This window comes from Formica exsecta, unplaced genomic scaffold (assembly GCF_003651465.1).
Source record: "Formica exsecta isolate Colony F162 unplaced genomic scaffold, ASM365146v1 scaffold178, whole genome shotgun sequence".
NCBI lineage: Eukaryota > Metazoa > Arthropoda > Insecta > Hymenoptera > Formicidae > Formica > Formica exsecta.
Genome location: NW_021849095.1, coordinates 247,923 through 258,879, shown reverse-complemented (window position 1 = coordinate 258,879; position 10,957 = coordinate 247,923). Strand labels below are relative to the sequence as shown.

The following is a 10,957-nucleotide window of genomic DNA, read 5'->3' as shown; positions in this document are numbered from 1 at the left end:
CTATAAACTCCCCCCCCCCCCCCCCATCGATCCATGAATATTCCTGATGGGAATACTTTTTAAATATTTTCTAAAAATATTCATTCCGATAATGAAATATCCTTACTGTATTTTCTATATAAATTTGGAAATATATTTTCACGAAATATTTCAAAAATATTTATTTATAAAAGAAACGTAAAAATGTATTAAAAATATCTTAACATTTTCAAAAAACTACTATATTTTTAAAAATTATACGTAAAAATATTCTATAAAAATTATTATATATTATATTCTCTCTTTGCCTCTATCTTCCATTTTCTCCAAATAAAATTCTAAGCGAGAATAAAAAAAAATAAGAATATTCTGAAAATATCCCAAAAAAATTTTCTGAGAATGAAAAATTATCGGAACCGGATTTTCCTTTTCACTCATGAATATCCGCCCGTCAAGGATGCACTATCGTCCTTTGCTTCTCTTTTTTCCAGGTTTCTACGAAAAGCTTTAAAAACTGTCGTAGTTAATCACATTTTGCCAGATTAGAATAGTAAGAAAATTCTGACCATTGTATAAGAATGTCCTCTGACAATTGGCAATGTTCCCCTTTTTCTCTTTTCCCTGTTGGCTTATTATTTGAATCCGACCCTGTACAACTAGGCACAGCAGGTGTAAGTAGGGCGCGACGATGCGACACCCATTTGAAGCTTGTAGCCTCGCACGATATTGCGAGAACAAGTGTACACAAATGCAAGTAGGGTTGCAAAGTCCTTTTCTCTATGTGTAAATGCAAGGACAAAGAGAATCGACTCGAAAGAGCGGTCCCCCCGAATAAATTCTTGTGTCTCTCTACAACTTCTCTTCATCCATCGCATTTGTTGAGAGAGGGGAGCATTGTTAGGGACAATCGACATCCCTCTGAACATCACAATTACAGAATAATGTACCACGAACAGCAATTGCAACGCTTGGAAGGCCGCGTCCAGGAATGAAGTGACATCATTTGAAAAATCGATCGACTAATTGAATCAAGGACCTAGACGGACGACGAGAAACTGCCTATATGTAAAGATTTGAAACAATTACGTCGAAACAATTACGTTGAAATTTACAATAATTAGCGTTGCTAAAATTGAGTAATTTACAAATAAATTTCTTCAATGTAATTTTTGTAAAACAAGTATATATATTTAATCATCATATCATAAACTCGTTGTTGTGAAAATATGCCTCTATGGAAACTATTCATCGCCCCGAGGAAAATGAAACTGAAGATAACTTAGATATTGTTAACAATTTCTTAATTATTTCTAATGATTTCATTATGGGGCCATAAATTCTTAAAAGTTTTTACAAATTAGAAATTTCGAAGAAATAATTCGAAAGCATGAGAAACTCGCCGTAGAATAAATAAACAAAAAAATTCATTGTAAAACAAGTTATAAATAAACGCTGTTTTTATCTCTCATGTATAGTTATAAACTTTGACTTAAAAAAAAAACGGATAACATCTCATAGTCGATTTTAACAGATCTACAAAGCTTAACAGCTTATTTATAATCATTACACAATATACTACATAAAACTAATGTAATATATTAATTATAGCCTATATATAATTTACATATACACATAGCATTATTTTCAACAATTGTTAATGTATTGTGGATATATTGTTTATTGCGTATATATTAAAAAATAATTTCATATTTTTATCTCTCTGATTAAATATTCAAACTAAATTTATCACAAGTTCCTAATTAAAAAAAATCCGATAAAGGACAGTAATCTACGATATTTTTTCCATAATTTTGCTTACAGTACACAATCATACATGTCGTTTATTTTATTTTCTTAAAAATCAAACATTTAATGAATTGACGACGAATGCCAACCAAATCCGGATATTCTTGTAATAAATGTATCCTGACGAGCACACAGTTGAAATCGGCACAGGAACACAATCGTGTCGTAACCGTTATACGAACATATTTTGTAAACCATTTCTATTCATGCGTTTACTTACAAGACGAAAAAGCTATTTAAAAAATTCCATTCCGGAACGTTATAGCGATTATAAAAACATGATTTAGAAAAAAAAAGATATCGGACATTCTTTTTGTAAAAAAAAAAAAAAACGTTATATTCGGATTTAATCGGAAAATTATGAATAAAATAAAGTAAAAATAACTTGAAGCACCCTATATAAATTTGTATGATATACGAGAAATTAATTTCAAGATAAAAGTATGGTAATAGATTTGATAATACAATGGATATTAATATGGTTCAAGGACTGAATATATACTAATTAATGAAAGGAAACTGTAGAAAGATGTGTAATACAAGCCATGATTTCACAATTCACCGTGGAAGAACAGGAAAAAGGAAACCCCCGTCGGGCGAGCGGATTCTTTATAGTCGGGATACACGGAAACCCTTTTTCTCGGTTCAGAGAACACCCCCAGTTCTCTCATTTCCATTCCGAACCCTGTACTACTCAAAACGCGGATACAATAATCAGATATATATAATAAGTACTTAAAATTCAAAATTCCGGAATTTGTCCATTTAAAAAATCAAAAAAGTCAATATTTCATGTGATAAGAAGCTTGGTAGAAAATTGACAGAAAATTTCTAAGATTTCTTAAATTGGAAATGATTCAAGGATAATTATAAGTTATAAAATTCTAAGAAGTGGCAACGACAGAGGGAAAATGAATCAACAGGAAGCTCGAATCCCCGCGATAAACCAAAGATTAAAAGATCGTCGTACTCGATGCGTGACGAATATTAACCCTCTACGCTATTTATCTACGCCCTCCCTCCGTCTGTGACCACCATCATCATCATCGTCGCCACTATAATTGGCGCCGTTTCAACCCCTCGCGGGTACCGCGATAACATCGTCACGCTACTCTTAATCATGAAAGAGAAAGAGAAAAAGAGAGAGAGAGAGAGAGAGAGAGAGAGAGAGAGAGAGAGAGAGAGAGATAGCCCGCAGGAAGTCGCATGTAAATTCTCATCGGAACGCACGTGGGTACGGTCGATGCGTCGACGCTTCGTTGCGTGCACGCACTTGTCGCCCGCGTGCATCATCGCAGCCCCCGCCATGTTCTCCCTTCCCCCCTTCCACCCCCTCCCCAATCACCGAGTTCTCTCTGCCCCGATATTTTTCGAATCTAATACATTTTTTATAAATTCGAGGCACAACTAGAATCCTCGAATGACAAGGGTGCAAAGTTATATCGAAAGGATATCTCATGACCCTTTTCTGTCATCTCTCTCTTTAATTATGAAAATATTAATATGAGAAACGAGTTCCAAAAATAAGATACACTCGAGATAGAAAGGATAATAATAAAAATTTATTTTAATTTTTCACAAATATGTATAGCAAAGTGGAGCCTATTATCATTTTATACCTGCACGTAATCTCTCGACGGATTCATGCATTGTGTCCTAGCATGACGAATAACGTTGCACGTAATAAGCATGTAATGTCGCGCTAACAATAAGTGTACCTTATTTTTGCAACTTTCCTAGTATATTAAACGAAGAGGTGTGCGTATAAAGAAAACTTTGCGGAAAAAACTTAGTTAAGTTTAGTTTTTACGAGAGAAAGAAAAATAAAATTTATTATTAACGATGTTATTTTTAATAAAAAGTTATATAAATATTGCAAATATCCGATACATTCCGTGTATGTATTAATCACGTGGTCGTAATCTATATGACATAATGAAAGATTGAATTGTAAATCTTTTTGTCTCCGATATTCTCTCCACACTTTGAAATAAAAAAATCCATATATACTGTATCCATTACTGGAGAAGTTAATGACGGAAGCGATATTTACGTAACTATATACGGGGTGTCATATTATCGGCACTCCTCTCACAGAAGAGAGGCGTGGCGATAGTTCCGTAATAACTCGTGTACAATAAACACTCGAAATCTCGCGTAAAGACCCTTGGGGTGGTATTGTGAAACGCGGAGCCAAGTCCAATCTGTACTCGAGAATGTCTAATCTTCAAGATAACACGAATCCCTGTAACGTGATAACATTGGATAGAACGACGTAACCGCGACGAAAAGTGTGTTTATCATCATAAAATTTCGGTTTTAAGATTAGAGCAGTTTATTAGAACGCTATTTGTGTATGTATGCCTATACGTATGTATGTACTTTATCGAAAAAAAATCTTGTATACATGAAAGAAGGAAAGAAAATAAAACAAACATTTCCAAAATAAAGAAAAAAAAAAAAAAATCAAATAATAATCTCTTTCGCGTCACTAATTCATACATATTTCTCACACGTTTTTTTCTCTCGCATAATTAGAGGACGTAACGTAATTTTTGCCTTTTTCTACAGCGGTGCTGAAAAAAATCGCGACACATCCCTGTCGCATTCGCACGCGCGGACACACACAAAATGCAGAGAACTCACCCACACACCGGCAGCACCCCGCCGTGACTCACGAACACGTCGTGCATCCACACGATCGCTCCTGCTCGGGGCTCGGGGCGGCGCACAGGTTGCACAATCGTCGTTAGTCGTTATCACCACAAAGTTGCGTCGCTCGATTTAATTACCCGGCGCGACGAGGTACCAACGTCCGTTGGCTCGTGTCCCCTCTTTGACGACAACGACGAGGAGGAGGAGGAGGAGGAAAATTCACAGCGCCGAGTGAGACACGTGCTTCGTAAACTGTATCGTCGAGAATGCCCGAAATTCACCTGTTATGGCGACGGGAGCATTAGGGCGCGAACTAGAACGAGAGAGATATGAACGTCGCGAGATGATGTAGGATACGTGTGTTCGCTCGCGAGGAAAGAAAACGGAACGGAACGGAACGGAACGGAACGGAACGGGGCGAAGAGCGGAGCACACGCGCGTGCACGCACGCGGTTTCAATGAGCGAGACTGACTGCGAGGGGGAGGATGCTCGGCGGACGGACGGACGGACGAACGGATAGCCGAACGGAGTCGAAGACGACCGAACTGCTCCGAACGGACTGAACTAAAGTCGGCCTCGACACCCTGGGGCGTATCGGCGCCTATGGCCAACGCCGTAGTCGACCGCGAGGGAGATGAGAGGGGATGACGGGAGGGTAGAGAGGTACGGAGAAGGAAATGGGGAGGGAGGAGGGGGAGAAGGGAAGAGGGAGAGGGATTTACGCAACCCTCTCCCGAGCGAAAATCCACGTCGAGAAACACGCCGTCCGTCGATGCGCCGATAAGCCACGTAGAACCCTTTCCCTCTTACCGCAAAGAGGAGGAGGGAGGGAGAGAGAGAGAGAGAGCGCGAGTTCTCTCTCTGTATCGCAGTTTTGCTTCGTGGAAAAGAAACTACCACGAAACTAACCTCTTCCGTTCTGCCCCGCCGACTCGCCGCTGCTAACCCTTCGACGCAGCCACGTAGGAGCGAGCGCGACGTACACATGCATACGTAAACACACACACACATGCGTGCGCGCGCGCGCGCACGCATCGTCATGTACGCGCCCGCGACACTCGCGGGGCTGAGCACCGTACAAACGTATCATACACCCGGACGAAGAAAATGAAGAACCGAGACGAGATGGGTACAAGGGTCGAACATAGAGACGAGAGAGGGCGAAAGGAGAGAAGCGGACGAGGGTCCGAGAGAAGGGGAGGGCGCGCAGAGAGAGGTGTATACGTGTTGCGCGCGAGGGAGGAAATGAGAAAAAGATCGTCTAGCCTCGCTGACGATATCGATTCGCGAGGGTGGCTCGAGATGGCAACGACCCTACCGCTGTAATATCCCGTGTCTCGATTCGTGTTTATTTCGCGAGAGCTGCCACCGTCGCGAGATTCGCGTGGCCTTATCGATACCGCCCGCGCCCGGCCGACGACACCCGAACACACCACGGCCCGTCCTCTCTTCGTCTACGAGAGAGAGAGAGAGAGAGAGAGAGCGAGACGACGATACAACGACAGTAACGAAAACGACGAAGACGACGCTCGTCGAGGCTAAATACACACTGCCTGGTAGCGAGGCACAGACACACGCACCACTCGCACTTACCTCGACATCCTCGCGACTCGACGACGACGACGACGACGGCGGCGACGACACAAGGCGATAAAAAAAAAAAAAAAAAATGGGAGGTAGAAATGAGTTTCCGCGGTGCGCGAAAGGATGTGCAACTTTGTCCGTGCGCAGCACTAGGACGCCATGTCAGCAAGTCGAGGCGCGGACGGACTCTCGGGGCAGATACGTGCGCGCGGACGACTACTACACGTACACGTTGCGCGCTACGCACACTTGAATCGGGTGGCGTGAGCGAAAGCGAGATAGAAACGTACGCACACCACGTCGTCGACCAACCCGCGCCGGGGAATTTCTGCTGCGCCACCGAACGGTCGTCACGGAACCTCGCCTACGCCCGCCTAGCAGCCAAGCCACGGCCGTGTCTTCCACTCGTAGTACCCTTCACCGTCGTCGTGCCGCACCGTTCCGCACCGCACCGCACCGCACCGCACTGTACCGCACCGTAACGCAACGTAACGCAACGCAACAGCAGCGAGCGCGACGCACACCCGCCCGAACGAACGCTCGCTCACTTGCCTCGCTCGCGCGCCCTCGTTCAACCAAACGAACCACCGAGCCGACAACGGCCGAGTTAAACCGAGTCCAATACGAAGTCGGCTGCGCTCGGCAACCTCCCGCGAGAGAGCAAACTTCTACCACCACCGCCACCTAGAGACGAGACGCGACGCACCACAGCTCCCCCACTATACCCTCTCGCGTTCTCTACCCTGAGCGAGCTCTCTCGCTCGCTCCCCCACCCCCGCACCCTACGCAGCGCGCTACCGCTTCCCCCGGCACCCTGTCGCGCTAGCGCTATCTCGCTCATGGTCTCTCTACTCTTTCTCTATTCCGCGCGCGCGCGCGCGCGATGACGTGTGTCTCTCCGTCCTACTCGTGTGTGAAAATCTCCCTGTCCCCTCACACTTTACCCTTTCCATATGTTGCTTCTACCTCGCGTTAGCCCCCGTAAAGAACGGACGATTCACTTCTTTTCTCTCTCCTTCTTATTACACCTAATATCGTTCTTTTGCGAGACGCGCGAGCTACATTTTGCCTCTATCTTGCTTCCCCTCGATTCTCACCCTCGGTCGCTCTTGAGAAAGGGCACTTGCTTTCGTCCCTTTGTTCTCACGCTCTCAGAGTTGAGCGCTCTTTGCCTGCCCCGCGACGCCTTTGGCTTTCTTTCCAAACGCACCCTCGTCCTTCCGCCTTCACGAATTGCATTCTCGCTTCTCGTTGACGGCATTTCTCATCGGATATGCAAGCGAGCAAAAATCGCGAATATCAATTGTCGTTATTGAAATTTTACCAGAGTATCTTAAATTTGTTAACATATCCTTTGACCTTGGAAACAATTCAAACTCGAGACGATTCTGAGAAACTTTGTCTTTTTCGTCGCGAAAGTGTTGACCATTTTGGGGGGGTATGGGGCGAGGGTCAAGGCGGAGAATGAGAGAAGCAGAGACCAAAGTCCTTTCTCAAGAGAAACATAGGGTGGGGATGGATCGACCTCGAATATCGCAGGGATGCAAGTGGAGAGGGATGCGACGAGGCGAATTCCCCCGCCACCTCTTTCCCCGCGGGACAGGAAATTCGCAAGCGTGGACGGGCGAGGGGAGGAAGAGAGAGAGAAGAAAGGTGGTAGTGTCTTCGCGGGTTAGTAAGCGAGAGCGCGATTCGCGCGCCTGCGCATTTTTTTCCGCCAGGAGGCGGCGGACAGGGGGAGACGAACGCAAATCGCCGTCGCCGCCACCAAGTCGCTTTACAACCAAACTTGAAGTTGTTCGCCAACCTACCCGACCACTGTTGCGTGTTTGGTAATCTCTGCCTAGCCCAAGTTGCCCACTGGTAATTTCGATATTCCTCATCCGAGTCCCACGTTGGCAGCGAAGGCAACGCTCTGGCGAAAACACCCGAATAGTAGTGGTGCGTCGTTCCTCGTCCCACGTCCCACCAGCGGAACTGCTACGCTGGCAATGAGACACGTTTACCCCGACACGCGTGACTCGCGTCGCAAACGCACTGCTATTGCCGCAACTTTATGTCGCGCGCCTTCTCTTTCCTCCGTTTCGCCCCTCTCACCCCCTTCAGTGAGCGCGTTTAACAGGACGGTCACGCCGTTTCGCGCGGTTCTCGCTATACGAACAAAAACAAGGGGAGAGGGCGGCTGTTAAAAGAATGCGCTCTAACGCGACATGTGTATTTACATGTGTATATATACATGTACATATATGTTAAATCTTTTAAAGCATGTGTGCGAGGGTTGTTCGCATACGAGCTAGCCAATACAAATGTGCGTGGCGCGATACCATAGTAAAATCTCCACGGGGCTTTTCGGTCGACTGATAAAAAGATACCGAGCTGGTGCCTTGTCGCGATGAACGAGAGAGGCGTATAGTCGGGCAAAAAAGTGCCTGGAAGGAGAAGCTTCGGAGAGAGACTCTCGGGACAGAAGCGGCGGCGGCGGCGGCGATGGTGGTGACGGACGGGAACGTCGTTGGCATGGAGGGGGCGAGGACGACGATGGTAGTAGTCGGGGGGTAAAGGGGTAGACGGACATGTAGACGATGTGGGTCGGGGTGAAGGGGTCTCACCATCGCCTCTACTGCTGCCGCCGTCACCGCCGTTTGACTCCTCCGACTGCTGTTGCTGATTGTCTAGTGTCCTTGGCTCCGCTCTAGCAAAACTCTAGCTAGTTCTAACTCGGAGCGTGCGCGCTCTCTCTGAGAAACTCGACTGGTTCTCCTACTCTCCATTGCGCCTACGGCCAGGGCTGTATCGCTCGGGGCTGCTTTGCCCCTTCCTCCTCTTTTCCGTCATCTTATTTCTTCTCAGTATTCAGCTCTCTTTCTCTGTTGCGATAAAGTCTTGTGATAAAAACTTATTATATAAATTCAGCCATTATTGAAAATGAGAGTTGATGTTTATGATATATATCAATTTATTTTTTCTTTCTCTTATCGTGATATAACACTTTTCTTTATATTAAAAATTTTATAATATGTAAGCAAAACTATACGTATATATAAATAAGAGAATATTTAATGACAAAAATATTTATATATACATATATTGTAAGAAAAATGTATATGCCTAGTTTTGCAAATATCTATCGGCAATGTCCAGTACTACGCGTGCTTGTCTAGAATCAGAGTCCTGGCCGTGATGCGTCTGGAGAGCTTAGAAACTTCGACGAGAGAAGGGATACTTAGATTAGGCGAGCATGAAGAGGGGAGGGAGGAGAGAAGTGGTAGTAGCAATGGCGTCATCGCTTGCGCGCGCGAAGGAGTCGGAAGAGGAGGAGGAGGAGGAGGGAGAGGGCTGTCTTCGCGTTAACCGCGGGGTGGAGGACTGTGTCGGAGCGGCGGGAGGACAGAGGGACCAAGAAGTACTACACGTGTCGCTGTAGCGCGGGGTGTTGACCCCAAATAGCTTTTTTAACGTGACGTAACCGCGAAAGGGTTGAGAAACGGCCGTGGCGACGGCCGACGCGACTTGCCTCGAACTCGGGAGAAAGAGAGAGAAAAAGAGAGGAGAGAGCCAAGCCCTCTCTCGTGTGTTACCAGGCCTTACCTTGTGCCTTGCCTGCCTTGCTCGGTTCCTTGCCTTCCAACGCGGCTCCCCGTTATATATGCGCGCCATAACGATCCTTTCGTACTTCGAAACTTGGTTTTCGCGATGACTGGCATTTGAAAATTGACCGATACTCTGAAAGAAAATTTATCATGTTTATGGAACGTAATAAATGTGCACAAAATGTGCTTTTAATTTTCTGTACAAGTTCTTGGATTCATACCCTCGCCGAAAATATCGGGATTTTTATCTCGAGATCGTTGACCCTCGGCTCTTAAGGCAATTGGAAATAACTTTTACTAAAATAAATAGTATAGACAACAGATCGCGATAACATCTATAAAGATAATATCAATCTAATAGAATATATACACATATACACACACATTAAAAGAGAGAGAAAAGATATAAATAAAAATGTCTTATACGTCAGGAAAGTAAAGCAAATAACAGATTTCTTGTCAGCGCAGTATGGAAAAAAAAACACAATGCTAGCTTATTTTAAAAAAATTAAATGCGTATAAAAATCAGATAGCGAATACAAAGATAGTCAAGTCGTGCCTCCACGAATTATTTATCAGTATTTATATTTCCGGAATCGAGCTGCGCATTCACGAGTCGACGATGACGAGGCATACGATGGACACGTGCGAATTTGCATTTACAATTCGTGCAAATCGAGATTATTCTCGCGTAGAGGTTTGGCCTCGGGTCACCGAGGGTAGCGCATTTCACCATGCATGATTGCAACAAAGTATTTTGATATATTTCCGGAAAGATTAACGAGCCATGACGGAGCATCAAAGAGCGTACACGAACGCAAAATGGAAAGGTGTACGCGTGTGTATGTGTGTGTGTATATATGGACAATAGAAAAGAAAAATTTTACTACACATATATATATATAGATTATGCAAAATATTGAAATAAAATTAAGTTGTTTTCTTGTAAAGTAAAATCTTTGTTGCAAACTAAAATAGAGATGTTTTATAAAGAATTTTATAATATGAACATAGAACTTAATAAATATTGAAAATGCCATCACAAATAATTATTCGGAAAATCCTCAAGGAAAGACAAAAGAATTAATAAATAAGGGGAGACGCGAGAGCGCCTATGAAAAGGCCAACAGGAGGAACTGGTTGTTGTTAATATTAAATGTTAATGCCATCGCGTAACCGCGTTCCGCTAACAACGAGCTAACGGGTGGCGTCCTATATATCGAACGTCTTCTTTCTGTCTTTTCCTTCTCAATGGTCCTAATTAGTGTACACATAAGGTTCGTGTTACGACACGCCGCGCCAGTGCCGTTCCAACTGGGAACCATATGCGACCGAGGGGGGG

At 44.3% G+C, this 10,957-nt stretch overlaps 1 protein-coding gene across 9 annotated transcripts in view; it reads right to left on the bottom strand.

Annotated features, from left to right (window-relative positions):
- LOC115233565 (protein tramtrack, beta isoform-like) overlaps positions 1 to 10,957 on the bottom strand; it is a 64,620-nt gene that overhangs the window by 47,876 nt on the left and 5,787 nt on the right. For 4 of the 9 annotated variants that reach the window (XR_003883791.1, XR_003883790.1, XM_029804059.1 and 1 more), the window contains 3 exons: positions 9,614 to 9,748; positions 7,837 to 8,892; positions 4,432 to 4,753 (listed from right to left, as the gene is read on the bottom strand). The gene's annotated coding sequence lies outside the window, so the exon portion shown is untranslated. The other 5 variants (XR_003883793.1, XR_003883792.1, XR_003883795.1 and 2 more) reach the window with 5 other exon arrangements.